This window comes from Xyrauchen texanus, chromosome 46, assembly GCF_025860055.1.
Source record: "Xyrauchen texanus isolate HMW12.3.18 chromosome 46, RBS_HiC_50CHRs, whole genome shotgun sequence".
NCBI classification, from domain to species: Eukaryota; Metazoa; Chordata; class Actinopteri; order Cypriniformes; family Catostomidae; genus Xyrauchen; species Xyrauchen texanus.
This window is the reverse complement of record NC_068321.1, coordinates 26,902,945-26,919,885: the sequence shown is the minus strand read 5'-3', so window position 1 is coordinate 26,919,885 and position 16,941 is coordinate 26,902,945. Positions and strand designations below refer to the sequence as shown.

At 40.7% G+C, this 16,941-nt stretch overlaps 3 protein-coding genes across 5 annotated transcripts in view; all 3 read right to left on the bottom strand.

The window, feature by feature from the left end:
• LOC127638174 (neuronal acetylcholine receptor subunit alpha-7) overlaps positions 1–16,941 on the bottom strand; it is a 320,680-nt gene that overhangs the window by 200,172 nt on the left and 103,567 nt on the right. Inside the window, exon 11 of one of the 3 annotated variants that reach the window (XR_007969843.1) lies at positions 2,725–2,786. The exons of the other annotated variants lie outside the window; for them this stretch is intronic. The gene's annotated coding sequence lies outside the window, so the exon portion shown is untranslated. Of the gene's footprint in view, positions 1–2,724; positions 2,787–16,941 lie in introns of those variants that run through there. 3 annotated transcript variants of the gene reach the window in all.
• The window catches only part of LOC127638166 (histidine-rich glycoprotein-like), a 137,451-nt gene that overhangs the window by 24,604 nt on the left and 95,906 nt on the right, over positions 1–16,941 (bottom strand). The window lies entirely within an intron of this gene.
• The window catches only part of znf609a (zinc finger protein 609a), a 134,603-nt gene that overhangs the window by 108,583 nt on the left and 9,079 nt on the right, over positions 1–16,941 (bottom strand). The gene's annotated exons all lie outside the window — the stretch shown is intronic.

The following is a 16,941-nucleotide window of genomic DNA, read 5'->3' as shown; positions in this document are numbered from 1 at the left end:
GACCCGATGTTACAGAAGTAAATCTGTAGATATTTTCCTGTTCTACCAAACACAGCCGAGCCAAACACTCAATTACAGGGGCAGGAAAGGTGGCTTCTTAACGAGCTATTTCTATGAGTGTGCCTGCAGGCCAGAGAACAGCTCTGCACTAGCTGTCACAGCGAGGTTCCTCTGTGTAATTGGATTGTGTGCTTGAACTGCTGACTGAAATATAACTTTTGCAGGAAGCTTCAGGTGAAGGTAATCAAGCGTCATGCGGCGTCAGACAGACTCCATCTCAGCTAAATGTCAAGCAGTGTACAATAAGTGCATGTGGGACTTTAATTCATGGCTCTACGTGGTGGTGTACCATTTCGAGGGCTTGTGGCCGGAGTACAGTAAGACAGGTGATCTTCAAGTGTACAATGGCAAACAAGGGATATCCCATAGTGCCTACTTAGGGGTGGGCAACATTGCGCAGTCTCACCGTCTCTCGAAGCTGCTCGAAAATCGACAGCACCACGTAACTTGCATAGTTTAGCATTAGCATTAGAACAAAGATTACTTCCTCTAGCCATTAGTGGATGATCTATTGTGAACATGCAACTATCAAATAGCCTTTAGTTAAAAATATGTCTTACAGAGAAACCGAATATTAATTTCGAATCGTTCAGTTTGCGCAGTTACACCAATTTCATGCACTAACTACTGAACCCCCTGAATCACCCCCTTGTGGTCTCCCAACGCCATTACGCCAGACATTCAGCAGAAGCTCAAATGAGTGAGTTGGAAAGCACACAAATTAGGCTTCTAAATTAAATGTCGGCTAATGTTAATATATCAATGCCTCCAAAATATATAGATAAAATAATGTGCCGATCAATAAAAAAGATAATTGGCATTTGTATCACCTCAGACAACCTCTATCAATAATCCACCTTTAAATGCAAAAACGAACACAAGTAACTAATCTCGGAAAACAATAATATCATGATTATTTTTAGTGCATCCTCTGATTGTAAGAATGTGATGTGGCAGTTTTAGAACTACAGTATGGAACTACAATATCTTAAACACACTGGAACAGCGTTTTCCTTCACCGGAAATGGAGCGTATTTGTAAATGGGCCAATTCGGCCCGTTTCGCAGCCGACCCAACGTCCCGTTCGCCCCCAAAGTGCGTCGGCCCATCGGGAAAATGCCCGGTATGCCAGATTACCAGTCCAGCCCTGTCTACAGAGTACAGGTGTACAAGAAAGGTGTGAATTGTACAAACATGCCAATTATGCAATAACGGTGTGATAAGGGTCTATTGAAGTTGAAGATGTGAAAATGAAAATCAACATGCCAAGGGTGTACTAAAAAAACTAAACTTAGATGGGGTGGAAAGCATGGCCAACAAACGTACAACACACGTGACCAATTTTTGTTTAGGAAGTTATACCAACGAATGGGAGCGCTAACTCCTAATATGAAGTCATTTGAGAAAGGTGTAGCTAATGTGCCACACATGATACAAAGGTATAATCACCTAACAACTGCAGCAAAATAGCCTTAAGGGAAAAAAAGACAATCGGTTGCCAAGATGACAATTAAAGATGACAAAACGTTACACCAAACCCAGAAGACTTGCATAGACAGGTTAGCATCTCCACACAAATCTGCAACCATCATGTCTGACTTCGTTGCACTCTTTCCTTTTTCAATCATTCTTCATCGTTTTCATTATTGCTCAATTATGTAGTTTATTTTCTCCAATCAGAGGAACCATCGTATCAACTGAACAGCCAATGTTGCTGTGGGTTCAAGTAAAACACCTTCAACACTTGACAGATGGGATGCGGCGGGACTTCTGTGAAAAGAGTTTTTGGAATGGGAGTGCAGATGTGGTTACTGGAAGAATCTCAGACATAAAAAACCAACACAAAACCAAAACCACAACAGCCTGCCATGTGCTTTCATTAGTAGAATGTGTTATTTATGCAGGATTTTCTGAGTCATGCATGTTAAAGTGCTGAAATACAGCCGCTGAAACAAAGCCTGGGATGTGACGAGGGATTAGGAAGGAATGAACGAGGGGGGAAAAAAAAAGTGCATAAATGCAATACAAAAATTATACATTTTCTAAATCGACTAGGCTAGGTGGAGGGATGTCTGAATGACTCAAAATCATGCTGCCATTTAAATAAGCTGGTTTTTAAAACTATTTTTTACTTGACTTGTCTTAAAAACGCAAGTGGCGACACTCATAAATAGAGAGTTTCACCACGAAAACTGAGTAAAGTACTATGACGAACATCTTTTCAATTACTGAGTTCAAAGTTATTTTGATATTTTTTTTTCTGGGGTTTGAAGTAAAAACGTGATGTGGTGTAACCATCCTGTAGGGCTGGGAATTGTTACAGATTTCCCGATTTGAATTCTGTGGAGCGGAGGGGGCAGGGTCGGAAATATATATATATATATATATATATATATATATATATAAATAAACTAAAACATAAACACACACACACACACACACACACACACACACACACACACACACACACACACACACACACACACACACACACACACACACACACACACACACACACACGCTGCACGGACATGCCCGTAATTCTCTCTCTCTCTCGAACCATCGTCACCGGCCGCCTTTAAGGGTATCTCAGCAAGTATTGACGCTGACTATCACACCTGGAGTCGCGAGTTTCAATCCAGGGCGTGCTGAGTGACTCCAGCACAGGTCTCCTTAGCAACCAAATTGGCCCGGTTGCTAGGGAGGGTAGAGTCACATGGGGTAACCTCCTCGTGGTTGCTATAATATGGTTCTCGCTCTCGGTGGGGCTCGCGGCGAGTTGTGCGCGGATGCCGCGGAGAATAGCGTGAAGCCTCCACACGCACTAGGTCTCCGTGGTAATGTGCTCAATAACCGTGCGTTCACACCAGAAGCGGCAATATTTAAAGGGCCCGCAATTTATACATCCAGACATGTCGACCATTTACTTTTTGCCGACCGATCACAAGTAGCGTATATCCTCATGAACTCTTTAAAATTGATCGATGGCAGAAAGTAATTAAAATTATAGTTGTTTGTTATCAAAATAAAATACATTTATTATTACAACTGTGGTCTTGGTCATATATTACAGGGAAACCCGTAACGGCAATAATTAGTTTCTCCATTTTATCTTCGGAACGAATGTTTGGTGGGAACCAAAGTTTACAAGGTTGTGTTCTCTAAACTTCGCTAGAGCGGAGCACTTCTATATTCCAATAGGTTGCCACTGAACCGCGTCACAGCTCATTACCATAATGTTGACTGCACTTGAACTTTCACCTGACGCCCACACCGCCCAAGACTCGCCTCGCCGCCGAGAGACGCTGGCTGTCATTGAAAATGAATGACTTCCGGTCGATTTGACGCTCTCGCCACCTCTGGTGGGAACGCACGGTAAGTCACGTGATAAGATGCGTGGATTGACGGTCTCAGATGCGGAGGCAAGAGAGATTCGTCCTCCACCACCCGGATTGAGGCGAGTCACTACGCCACCACGAGGACTTCGAGCGCATTTGGAATTGTGGTGGTGGTGTAGTGGTCTAAAGCACATAACTGGTAATCTGGTAATCAGAAGAATGCTGGTTCGATCCCAACGGCAACCACCATTGTGTCCTTGAGTAAGGCACTTAACTCCAGGTTGCTTCAGGGCGATTGTCTCTGTAATAAGTGCACTGTAAGTCGCCAAATGCATAAATGTAAATGTAATTGGGCGTTACACATTGGGGAGAAAAGAAGAAAAAAAAATACAAAACTGAAAAATGTAAACTACACTAGTTTATATATTATTGAACGATTATGATCCATCCATAAAGACAATACAGGAATATTTAGTGTGTAATGCCAATTTCAGTCTGTTGCTTTGAATTTGAACAAACAAACAAACAAACAAACAATTATAAAAGGCCAAAGTATACTTTGGTATTTCATGTGGCGTTACATCTCGCGCGGACTGTCTGCATACAGCCCAGGTGTTCTAGACATAAGGATAGTACTGAAAGAGTAGGACTGGGTAAAATATCTCGATATCGATTCTTAAATCCCAAGATCAATCTTTTTATGTGGTAACCCTCTATAATGCAAGTAAATCACTCCCATATGTGACCAAATTTAACGTTATGCAACTAAAAATAAAAATATTTCAATAGCTAAAATGTGACCAATATGATTAAAAGCTTAAGAAAAAATATAGTTGGTAAAATTAATTGAAGGGTTGTCTAGAAGGTTCCTTTATAATGAAGAGCATTAGCTGAGCAAAATGGACATTGTAACAGAAAAAACCCATAGAAACCGAAATTGGAAGCGAATCGGGAAATCTATATCAATGCCCAACACTATAAAAGTGCATCACACAGCAGTCTTTATATGCATGCCGAATGCATCCATATGGGCTCAAAGTATACTTCGAAAGGTTGAACACTTGTCCGTGTGGGAGATGGAACGGCAAGTGGAAAAACGAAGTTTGCCGTCGCCTTAAGACTACCGGATAGGTCATCAATATTGATCAGACTAAAAAGGGCAAGTTGTTTTTTGTCCTTTCACACCTTTAGCTCCCGCTTAACATTTTGCTTCCAAAACACGCCCATGCAAAGCCATAATATGGGCGGCAGCTGTGTGTTCAAGACAATAAATATATGGCAAACACATGCTAAAACGGAGGCCACAGTTCCCCCAAGCAATTTCATTCCCGAACACAAGATTAAGAACAGAGCCCATTCCAAACACATCTCATCATGCCTTCAACACCAGAGAAACATCCGTGCAGCACACCAGCAGCTCAACGGTTTCTGCACTGCAGATGATATGGAGCGTTACCTTTACAAGAACATGTTTAATTCATGCCGCAGCTGAGGAGAAGCTACAGAAGGCTGGAAAAGAATTTGTGAGTGTTTTCCAAATTCCTGCATGTTTAAGCCTGAAGTTCGTAGCGGTGAGTTCGAATCCAGGGTGTGCTGAGTGACTCCAGCCAGGTCTCCTTAGCAACCAAATTGGCCTGGTTGCTAGGGAGGGTAGAGTCACATGGGGTAACCTTCTCGTGGTCGCTATAATGTGGTTCTCGCTCTCGTTGGGGCGTGTGGATGCCGCGGAGAAAAGAGTGAAGCCTCCACACGCACTAGGTCTCCGTAGCAACATGCTCAACAAGTCACATGATAAGATGTGTGGAACGGCGGTCTCAGACGCGGCGGCAACTGCGTCTTTTTGATTGAGATTTAGAGCGCATTGGGAATTGGACATTCCAAATTGGTTGAAAAAGGGGGGGAAACCACCCCCAAAAAATACCATGGGAACACCAAATCAATATTTACGGAATAATCCATTATTTTGAAGAGAGGGGTCAAAATGACAACAGGTAAAACAAATACCCTTATAAAGGTGTCAGTGTTATAATTTTATTTGTGCACAGAGATCAGTAGATCTATGACTAAAATCAGTTGACTTCAGCACATCGTTGCATTATATGCCAATGGTACGAGGCCAAAAATGGAAAAAATGCACTTTGTTTTGTCATTTTTCCACAGATAGAGTGCCTATAACTCTAGAAATATTAAAGATATCTTAATAGTTGTTATTATTTAAGCCCTATTTGGTTAAATCCAAAGATATGGGGCTCTCAATGTGAAAAGTTTCATATTTTACCCATTTTCAAAGGTGAAAAAACAAATGTGGGTCACATGGCATGAAGCTAGTTTTTTATTATTATTATTATTATTATTTCAGCCTTGGGACGTTTCTGAAATGTGACAATGGAATAACCCAATAGAAAAGATGCATAACAGCACTTTTGAACTGCTGTTTCCATAAAAGATAACGCTAACCACATTAACAAAGTTTTTATATATTTACAATCTCATGCTGATGTTTAAAAAAAACACATTTCATTGTAATATGAGTATTACAGTAATTACCACAATCTAGAGAACGGTGTAACCGTTTCACCGGCAATCGCCCACCCGAGGCCTGAACAAAAGAAAGAGAAATTCTGTCTGATGGTTTATTAAGAGGCTAGCACAGACAGTGAAAACGTTTTTCTGCAGTCTAATAACAAAGGTGACAGAAGGCAACGAACCCAACAAAACAACGACTGCAGCTACACAAAGACGCAGGAATACCACCAACATTATTGGCACACATAATATTCTAAAAACAGAAATGGCTTAATTTATGTACCACTTCTACTATAGTTCGAGTACACCGTCCATTCTTTTTCATGTAAATATGCGGACACTAGTCTGAACAACAATTCAGAAATAAATCCACCGGCCATCATGACTGATTTACATTCCAAACAAACCACACGTGTCAGTCACTTACAACTAAAAAACATTTACAGGCTGCATACGGTCAGTCAGGAGCCGTTGCTACATCTAACTAGATGATTGATGGACTAACTGTTGATGGGGTTTCACAACTGCTAAAGGTCCAAATCAATAGACGACTGATGCAACCAAGTTCATTTACGGTGCACGTAATGCATTTTTATTTTCCTCATTTAAATCAGCATAAATTTGTAATATAGACACACTTCTGGTTTAGATTGCATTGGTCAAACCTTAATTAGCAGCAGTTAACGGGTCTGGGTATCTCAGCGAGTATAGACGCTGACTAGGGCTGCACGATTTGGACAAAAGGTCATATTCGATTATTTTGAAAAATATTGCGATTGCGATTTGAACTGCGATTATGATGGTGATTTTTCCACATGTTCTATTATATAAACTATTGACAGTCCTAAAGAATGAGGCTTAATGTCAAACTGAAGTTGAACTGAAAACCCTTTGGTGTAATTACATTTAAAAAGTGAAAATTTGTATTAGTTTGTCACCATTTCATTATTTTTATTATATTTAATTTAGCAATGCATTATATTATAGTAACTAAATATGTAATATAGATTTATTATATGTATGTTCCTTCCTTTTTTCATTGTGTTGGATGTTGGTAATATTAGTTCCGCTTTCACTTGTTTCCACGGGGAGTGTAATAAGTGTGACACGCTCTCTCGTGAGGTAAACAAATGGCGGGAGAATGAAGAGCGCATGTTTCTGGACTCTACAGGTGTTGCTGTTAATGCGGTTCGCTCAGCAATCATTTAATAAAGATGTTTGAATTACACCCCATCTTGTATTCTGTGTTATTGTTATGATACTTGTGCCTTGCGGAGACTGCGATACTGCTACCGTAGATCGCAGCTAACCGCTTCACGCAGGACCTGCCAGTTTAGTGTAAATAAAGCATTTAGCGCATGCAAGCAAACGGAACCGAACTCAGAACACTTCTGTTACTGCAAGCATGAGCGGGAGTTGTGCAGCACAAAACCGCTCTGAAAAAACTAACAATGCGCTAATTTAATATAGACTGGACAGAGCAGCGCAAATAAACTTTGAAGCGAGCAGACTATTTATTTACTTAATTAAATCGCAGCCCTTTGCAATTTAATAATCGCACAAGGTAATATCGCGGTTTCGATTTTATTTCGATTAATTGTGCAGCCTAACGTTGATGGGCACCCTGGAGTCGTGAGTTTGAATCCAGGGCGTGCTGAGTGACTCCAGTCAGGTCTCCTAAGCAACCAAATTGGCCCGGTTGCTAGGGAGGGTTGAGTCACATGGGGTAACCTCCTCATGGTCGCTATAATGTGGTTCTCGCTCTCGGTGGGGCGTGTGATGAGTTGCGTGGATGCCGCAGAGAATAGCGTGAAGCCTCCACAGCTAGGTATCCGCAGCAACGTGCTCAACAAGTCATGTGATAAGATGCGCGGATTAACGGTCTCAGACGCGGAGGCAACTGAGATTCGTCCTCCACCACCCAGATTGAGGCGAGTCACTACGCCACCACGAGGACTTGGAGCGCATTGAAAAACATAGTATTTTGTGTCAACATGATTTGAGTGTGATAAAATCATTCACAAACCGCATCTGTTGAAAGTTATTCCCATTTTTACAACTTCGTTGCCATGATGACATAAATGTAAATGCCTGATGACGTAAACCCTGTAATCCCGGCAAAATTAGGATTTATACAACTTCACAGCTGAAATAATACACAAGTTTTAACAGAAGAATTCATGCAAGTGCTTTTATAAAATTAGAAGCTGAAAAATTACCCCATTGACTTCCATTGTAAGTGTCTCACTGTAACATCGATTTTTGCTTTTTTTAAAGAAAAGGAGGGACGAGTTGAAACCATTTTGTGGTAATCAAAATTATGCCACAAATGCTTTATTGAGCTTAAAATTTTAAATACCTGCATTATTATGCTACATGAATCAACATAAAGTATATATACACTCACCTAAAGGATTATTAGGAACACATACTAATACTGTGTTTGACCCCCTTTCGCCTTCAGAACTGCCTTAATTCTACGTGGCATTGATTCAACAAGGTGCTGAAAGCATTCTTTAGAAATGTTGGCCCATATTGATAGGATAGCATCTTGCAGTTGATGGAGATTTGTGGGATGCACATCCAGGGCACGAAGCTCCCGTTCCACCACATCCCAAAGATGCTCTATTGGGTTGAGATCTGGTGACTGTGGGGGCCATTTTAGTACAGTGAACTCATTGTCATGTTCAAGAAACCAATTTGAAATGATTCGAGCTTTGTGACATGGTGCATTATCCTGCTGGAAGTAGCCATCAGAGGATGGGTACATGGTGGCCATAAAGGGATGGACATGGTCAGAAACAATGCTCAGGTAGGCCGTGGCATTTAAACGATGCCCAGTTGGCACTAAGGGGCCTAAAGTGTGCCAAGAAAACATCCCCCACACCATTACACCACCACCACCAGCCTGCACAGTGGTAACAAGGCATGATGGATCCATGTTCTCATTCTGTTTACGCCAAATTCTGACTCTACCATCTGAATGTCTCAACAGAAATCGAGACTCATCAGACCAGGCAACATTTTTCCAGTCTTCAACTGTCCAATTTTGGTGAGCTCTTGCAAATTGTAGCCTCTTTTTCCTATTTGTAGTGGAGATGAGTGGTACCCGGTGGGGTCTTCTGCTGTTGTAGCCCATCCGCCTCAAGGTTGTGCGTGTTGTGGCTTCACAAATGCTTTGCTGCATACCTCAGTTGTAACGAGTAGTTATTTAAACTCCTACAACAGAACCTAGCCTTGTTTTTACATGTGCCACAGAAGCAAATATTGAAGCAATTATTAGAAATCTTAAATCGTCTAAAGCGAAAGATGTCCATGGAATGGACACTTCAATGCTCAAAACGTTTAGCTCATCACTAGCCAGTCCCATTACGAAAATTGTGAATCATTCCATATGTCAAGCAGAATTTCCAAATACATGGAAAACAGCTATTGTATCACCCATTTTTAAATCCGGAAACCCACAATTCGTCTCTAACTATAGACATATAAGTATTTTACCTGTAATGTCTAAAGTCCTTGAGAAATGGACATCTGATCATATAAAAGACCATTTAAATAAAAGCTCTTTCCATCTTCACCCACTACAGTTTGGCTTCCGACTGAACCATTCAACTGAGTCAGCTAATTGCTATTTTATTGATAAAATCAAGTTATCACTTGACAGCAATAGCATTGTAGGAGCAGTCTTTCTTGACCTTAGAAAAGCATTTGATACAGTAAACCATAGTATCCTATTGACTAAATTATCCTCTTTTAATCTCTCAGATAAGGTATTAAAATGGATAAATTCATATCTCAGTCAACGATTACAAACTGTTCGTATTGATAATAGTCAGTCTGAGCTCCTCCCTCTGTCGACTGGCCTGCCACAAGGTTCCATATTAGCCCCTGTCTTATTTTGTATGTACATTAACGATCTGCCACTGGTGTGTCCGGAGATTAACATTCAAATGTACGCGGATGACACAGTCTTGTACGTACATGGATCTTCAAAAACTGAGGTAGCTGATGAGCTTACAAATGTGATGATTAAAGTAACAACATGGTTGAATCAATCGTGTTTACAAATCAATGTGTCAAAAACTGTGGGTATGTTCTTCACAACATCACATAAGATAACCAAAGATGCAGATATCTTAGTGTCAGGTGAAAAAATACAAATTGTCCAAGAATACAAATATCTCGGCATTTATTTAGATCACATGTAAAGCAAACCTGTAAAAAAGTCAAATTTAATCTAGCAAATTTCCGAGTTATTAGAAACTCAATGTCTATTCAAGCGGCCAAAACGTTTTTGCACTCAATGATTCTATCCCATTGTACCTACTGTTTAACGAGCTGGTCCCAGTCTAACTCGACTACTTTGAAACACTACAGTCTTTATATAAACAGACACTCAAAGTACTTGATAAGAAACCAAAGCATTTTCACCACTGCGCCATTTTATTAAAATACTATATTTTAAGTTGGGAAAATCTAATTAAGTTCACAAATTGCTGTCAGGTCTACAAAATCTTACATGGGATGGCACCGCCACCACTTGGTGATTTTGTCAATCTTAGAACAACCACACACAGAATCACCAGAGGAGTGTCAAGAGGTGACTGTACTATCCCACTTAGGAAAAGTGCTTTTAGTCAGTCCGCCTTCTCCGTTAGGGCTTCTCTAGAGTGGAACACCATTCCGGCTTCAATCAGAGACGTCAACACATACAGCCTTTTTCGATTACATCGAAATTTTGGCTTATTAGTAATCAGACTTGTCAACACTGAAGTTTTACTGTTGACCGTTTGTGTTAGTCGTGAATCTTTCCTTGTTTATTATTTGTATGACCATGCCAATGATGTTGAAAATGATCTTTATATGCATCTAACAGATGTTTTACCCAGTTGCACTGACAGTGCATGCTATTTGCTGCTACTGCCAGTGCGTATAACTATGTTGTTTTTCAGAATTTAATTTTTTTAATGAGATTTTATATTTTCATAATTATTGTCTACTGCAGCTACGCTGTAGCAGACAAACACAGCTGTACTTATATGTACTTACAAACTTTTAAAATTATATTTTCTCTAGGGTGCCATTGTACAACTGGCAAACAGGACTACAGATGAAAATTAGCCTATGGCTAACTCTGGCATGTTACAGGCGTACTGTTGTTAATATGCATTGTCCTGGCAAATAAAAAATGTTGATACAGTCCTGAAAATAATAAAACATTTCTGTAATTCCACAGAGAACATCCTGAAGGGCTTTTGACTAAAGAGGTTTCCAGAGGCCGGCCAGCTGTCTTGTGGATCTACTGCAGCATCCCTTAAGAGCCCACAGATAGAAACAAGATTCCTGTGTTCAACCAACAACCTCCCAGCAGGCTGTGCTCAGAGCGGCCCACCCTGCCTCTCCGTGACCCTGCTCAAGAAGTGAAATTGGCACCCCCCCAACAGAGAACTGTGCCAGGAGATGAGAGTCTCTTCTAAAAGGGCATCAAACTCGCACGACTGAACTTACACTAAAAGCGGCATGAACTTCATTATGGAACTGGGGGTAACTGAAGGCCCACATTTGTGGAAATGTAGACCAAAAAAAAAGGTGCATATAAAGTATCATTTAAGTACTCCATAAAACGAATCCAATGCATTCTTGCCTACATTTTTCTAAATATTTAAAATTGAGCTAGTGGATTGCAAGTTCACTCCAAGTATAAACCAATAAATACTAAATAGAAATGAACAACCAGCATTGAAATAATAAGACAGACAAAGAAAGCAAGACAGGCCCATTATTGATCCCAGAGAGGAAATTCATTAAAGACAAAAACATCTGTAAACCTCAATCAGAAACAATCAGAACTTATAGTTTTAAGTTCACAAGCAAACAGCAAACTCTAACGTATTTTGCCACAAATTCATCTTTAATTTGGTAGAAGCTCGTCAAATTAGACGAATGTCAACGTGGACATCATTCAAAATATTAAATTATCGATATCTCGACTTCGATACCAGATCCTAAACAATACGGTCTCAAAGACTCATCTCCTGAGCCTTCTGGTCTCCTCATGCCAGGGTCGCCAGGGGCAGAGGCTACAACATTAATGTGAAGGAAAAAAACTAAACAAGAACTGTTAATTCAACCCAACCCTAAGGACAAGTATGGTTTAACAAGATAACTAGTTTAATGGGAGTTGAAGCATTTTTAGCATCGATTTAGCTAGCTATCTATAGCCATACATCCAAACAATATCTAACGTTAAGTAGGTCCCAGTTTATAGCACTATGTCACAGCGCACAGAAACGTTAATTTAACAATTACACAAGCATGTACCACTACAAGTTAGCCGATTTTGTTTGTTGGATTGTTTGCTAAACGTTAACCTTACTTGTCGGAGTTCCAGTGATAGCGCCTCTGCATTCATCACTAGGTTTGGAGGAGGACTCGTGTGGTGGGCATGTTGGAGGAGGACTCGTGGAGGACTCGTGTGGTGGGCATGTTGGAGGAGGACTCGTGGAGGACTCGTGTGGTGGGCATGTTGGAGGAGGACTCGTGTGTGGTGGGCATGTTGGAGGAGGACTCGTGTGTGGTGGGCATGTTGGAGGAGGACTCGTGGAGGACTCGTGAGGTGGGCATGTTGGAGGAGGACTCGTGTGGTGGGCATGTTGGAGGAGGACTCGTGAGGTGGGCATGTTGGAGGAGGACTCGTGTGGTGGGCATGTTGGAGGAGGACTCGTGAGGTGGGCATGTTGGAGGAGGACTCGTGTGTGGTGGGCATGTTGGAGGAGGACTCGTGTGTGGTGGGCATGTTGGAGGAGGACTCGTGTGGTGGGCATGTTGGAGGAGGACTCGTGTGTGGTGGGCATGTTGGAGGAGGACTCGTGTGGTGGGCATGTTGGAGGACGACTCGTGTGGTGGGCATGTTGGAGGAGCGACTGCGTGTGTGGTGGGCATGTTGGAGGAGGAGGACTCGTGTGTGGTGGGCATGTTGGAGGAGGACTCGTGTGTGTGGTGGGCATGTTGGAGGAGGACTCGTGTGTGGTGGGCATGTTGGAGGAGGACTCGTGTGGTGGGCATGTTGGAGGAATCTCTGTGGCAGGAGGACGCTGAGAGGATGACTGCACCATCTCGGTCTTCTTGCAGTCGAAGACTTTCTGCTCTTAAGTTTATTCTGTGCACTGTCAAGTGCTTCATCAGATTTGCCGGTCTTGGCAGCAATTATCTTGTCGCAAATATTGCATCGAGCCTGGTTAAATGCAGCAATATTTTTATCTTTTCCACATGTATGGGGGTTGAAATGCTTACACACTACAGCCTCACGTGTGAGCAGTGTTTCTGGACGTAACCGGCATAAACTCATGTTTTTCCTTGAAGCCTAAAACACTTTTAGATTTGGACACATCTAGCAGCTACATGCTTATCACTGATGTTGACTAGATTAACCCCTTAGATATCGAAATTTGGTGCCCTACGGTGTATTTATTATTTTGTTGGGAGGGGTTAAAATAACAATTTTCATTTAAGATGAGAGCAAAACGACAGGTCAAAAAAGTAACCTTAGAAAGGTGTCAGCATCATTATTTTAGTCGTACACAAATGTAGGTTGGTTTATTACCAATATTGACCTTAGAACCCAGCGTGGCATTATATGCCAATGGTGCAAGTCTGAAAATGGGAAAAAACACTCAATGGCTCAATGCATTTCATTTGACCCATTTTTAATGGTCGAAACCCAATGCAGGTCACATGGTATCAGTATAGCATTTTTCTTGTCCAAACCACCAAACTTTTTAAGTACAGATATTGTTGAAACTAGAAATGTACATTCATTTATTCACAAAAAAAAAAACAATGTGAACAATAAAAAAATAAAAATGTTTGCCTATGATGAGCAAAACTACAAGGTTTCAGTGTTATTAATTTATTTGTAAACAGAGATAAGTAGATCTATTACTAAAATCAGTTGACTTCAGCACCCCTTGTTGCATTATATGCCAATGGTGCGAGTCTAAAAATAAAAAAATACAACTATTTTAGTTTCTTTTCCAAAGTTGGCATGCCACCCGGATTGAGGCACTGCACTACACCACCATGAGGACTTAAGAGCGCATTGGGAATTGGGAGTTCCAAATTGGGGAGAAACTAAAAAACATTTAATTATATAGATTTTTTTCCCCCAAATGTTGTTCAAATCCCATATGACTTTTTCTGTGAAACACAAAAAGAGATGTTGAGCAGAATGTAGCCAACATTTATTTTCATTGCATCTAGAAAGTGAATGGTGACTGAGGCTTTTATTCAGTCTTACATCTCCCTCCACGAGGGCGAGTAAATGACAGAAATGTTATGTTTGGGTGAAAAACAGAAAAGACCCTTTTACACTTTGCTCATGTTCATTTCTCAAAGCTATAGTTTGTATCCGCGCATCACAGCGCCTGACTGTTCACAAGGAGTGTTTTGGAAAGTCTTTGCAAACCACAGAGGGAGTTCAAAAAACATTCGCTCAACAGAACATATGCCAGATCACAACTGGTTTATTTACACACTAATTAGAACGGTCCCTTGAGTTTACAATGAAAACTATTGAATGAATGGCTCTGGTCTGCATAAGTTTTCTTATATATCCCTCGGGAAAATATGAAGATTATCTCTCTGTTCAGAATTAGAATAAATTCATCCAATTCTTAACTTTTTCAGAGTCGCAACTGGAGGTTAGCAAGTGATTCTTTGAAGTCCTGATCCAGTCCAGATAAGATCTAGGCGAGGTTTATCGTAACATCAATGCAGGAAAGTAAATAAACTAGTTGATCTGCCCTGGTGACTACTAAGTGGACGGTATGTCAGCAAATGACAGCTTGAGATAGCAGTTCGCTGATTCAAAGACAGCTTGCAGGCTTGTTGGCCAAGCTAGCCAAGAACAAACCAAGAATAAACGTGACAAACGCACTCCCTTGAGCGTATAAACAACCACATTCACCCAACGAAATCTACTGATACCAATCTGCTTTTCTGTCCCGCTGTTTACGTTACGACATATGGACAGTTTTTACATGAATGCCTTACTAAGATGGCAATGTTTACAACATTTTTAGGAGTGTTTTACCATTTTTAACAAAGAACACACCTAATCCGCCTCTCAGTCAGTCAGTTCCCCAATTCCCGAAACTGGGAATACGATTTTTGTTGTTTCCGTAGTTCATTTCTCTTCTCCCTTTTTCTTTTGGACTGTTAACAAGGTTAACCAGTGATTGTCTTGCGGTCAACTGGTCGATTGCAGTTGACACAATGAGCACCCCCAACATAGAGCAAAAGATTTTTATATTTTAGGAATAAAAATTGGGATCATTCAACGAAGATCGCAATTCAACGGAAAAGCAATCGTTTAATAAGTAAAAGCCAAAAAAAGTATTTTATTTAAATCACCGACTGAATTGTCCAAATTGTTTTTTTTTATATATATATTAACCAAATGTTCATGATTTTCCAAAATAAATGACCATATCATGATATAAATCGCTATTGTGATTTAAAATTACTCTTATTGTGATATAAGAAATTGGTCATATCGCCCACCCCTAGTTCCATAAGGTAGGCTAATTGCAAATGTATTATTTCACCCAATACGAGAATATAGCGAAGTTAGCAAACTCTCAAAATCAATTGTGAGTTGAGTCTCCAATGCGCTTAACAAGAGAAGCACTATTTGTATAAACACAGAGTTGCTGCCTATGATGATCGTTAAATCGGTCAATTATGAGGTACTTTTGGGTTAAGAAGCCACCTTCAGGCCAAAACATACTATATGCAAGAACAAGAATGCAGATACTTTGAGCTAAGCATGTCGGTGCATTTTAAATAGTCTCGGACAGCAATTCATAACACAATGCAAGTACGTGTTGCATTCTCAATGTTGCCACAAGAGGCGCTATAGTGCATGTTAATGAATTAGCCATGGTGTCTACGGTGAGTTTTCTCCATCATCTATTGTTGTGGCGGACCAACAGTTTAATGACTTGAAGGAATCACTATCGCCCCCTTGAGGACTGAGGTTTGTTACCGCCAGTTACGCAAGAACGCACGTTAAGCATGTTCAACCGAACTGCGCAGGTAATCTATATCGGGACGGACACTCTGACGGACTGAATTGTAAAACGTTTGTCACGGCCTATTTTAGCCATCAGGCTTGTTTTAATTTCAGAAGTAGACCTACTGGGATTCAGGGGGGGCAGTAGCCATTAAAATGGTATATAAATGTGTCATGACGTCACGGAGCTGTACCTTTAAGTGCGAGTGCTCACTCATTTCAAATTAATTTTGATTTGACCAAAAGTGATCATTAGTTTGTTTGTTTCGGTTAGGTGTAGGGCGGTCACGCTTACTCGATTTTATTTGTTTACTCAAGTCAAATCGATTTCAAAATTGCCGAATCGACAAATCCGAAATAAGGCGTAAGTGACGCGGTGCACGGACAAGTGTCCAAACACGCAACAGAACACGAAAACCCATTACATCACTTCAGAAATGCAAGATGACATCCAGTTTTCACAGTGCCGCTGGACAAATGCGATCAGCACATCTGCATGCGCTTTGCATTGCTGCACGTCCAGATGCGTGAGAGAAGGCGAGCTATTCATTTCCGTGCGGGACACGCTGAACTCAGCAAACAACACATCAGAATGCACTTTAAACCCATTAATCTAGACAGTCGTTTCCAATATAGTCTTTTATGAAGCAACGTAAAATGATGTAATGACAAAGAACCTTTTTCACTGAATAAAGCCGCAGCTCTAAATGCTGTCTGTCAAAACTCAACGTGAGCAGTCGCGCGCCCCGCAGTCACAATATAAAACTTTGGCTTGCCTGAAGGAGAAATGAGTGGAAACTTGTATCTCTCAATGAAGTGATTACAGTCAATATTGTATTCTGTGTTGCATGTACAGTAAGTGACAGTTAAAAAAAATAACAAACAAATCAAATGGCTTTTTTATCTCCATTAAATATTAAACCATGAGTAGAACTCAATAAA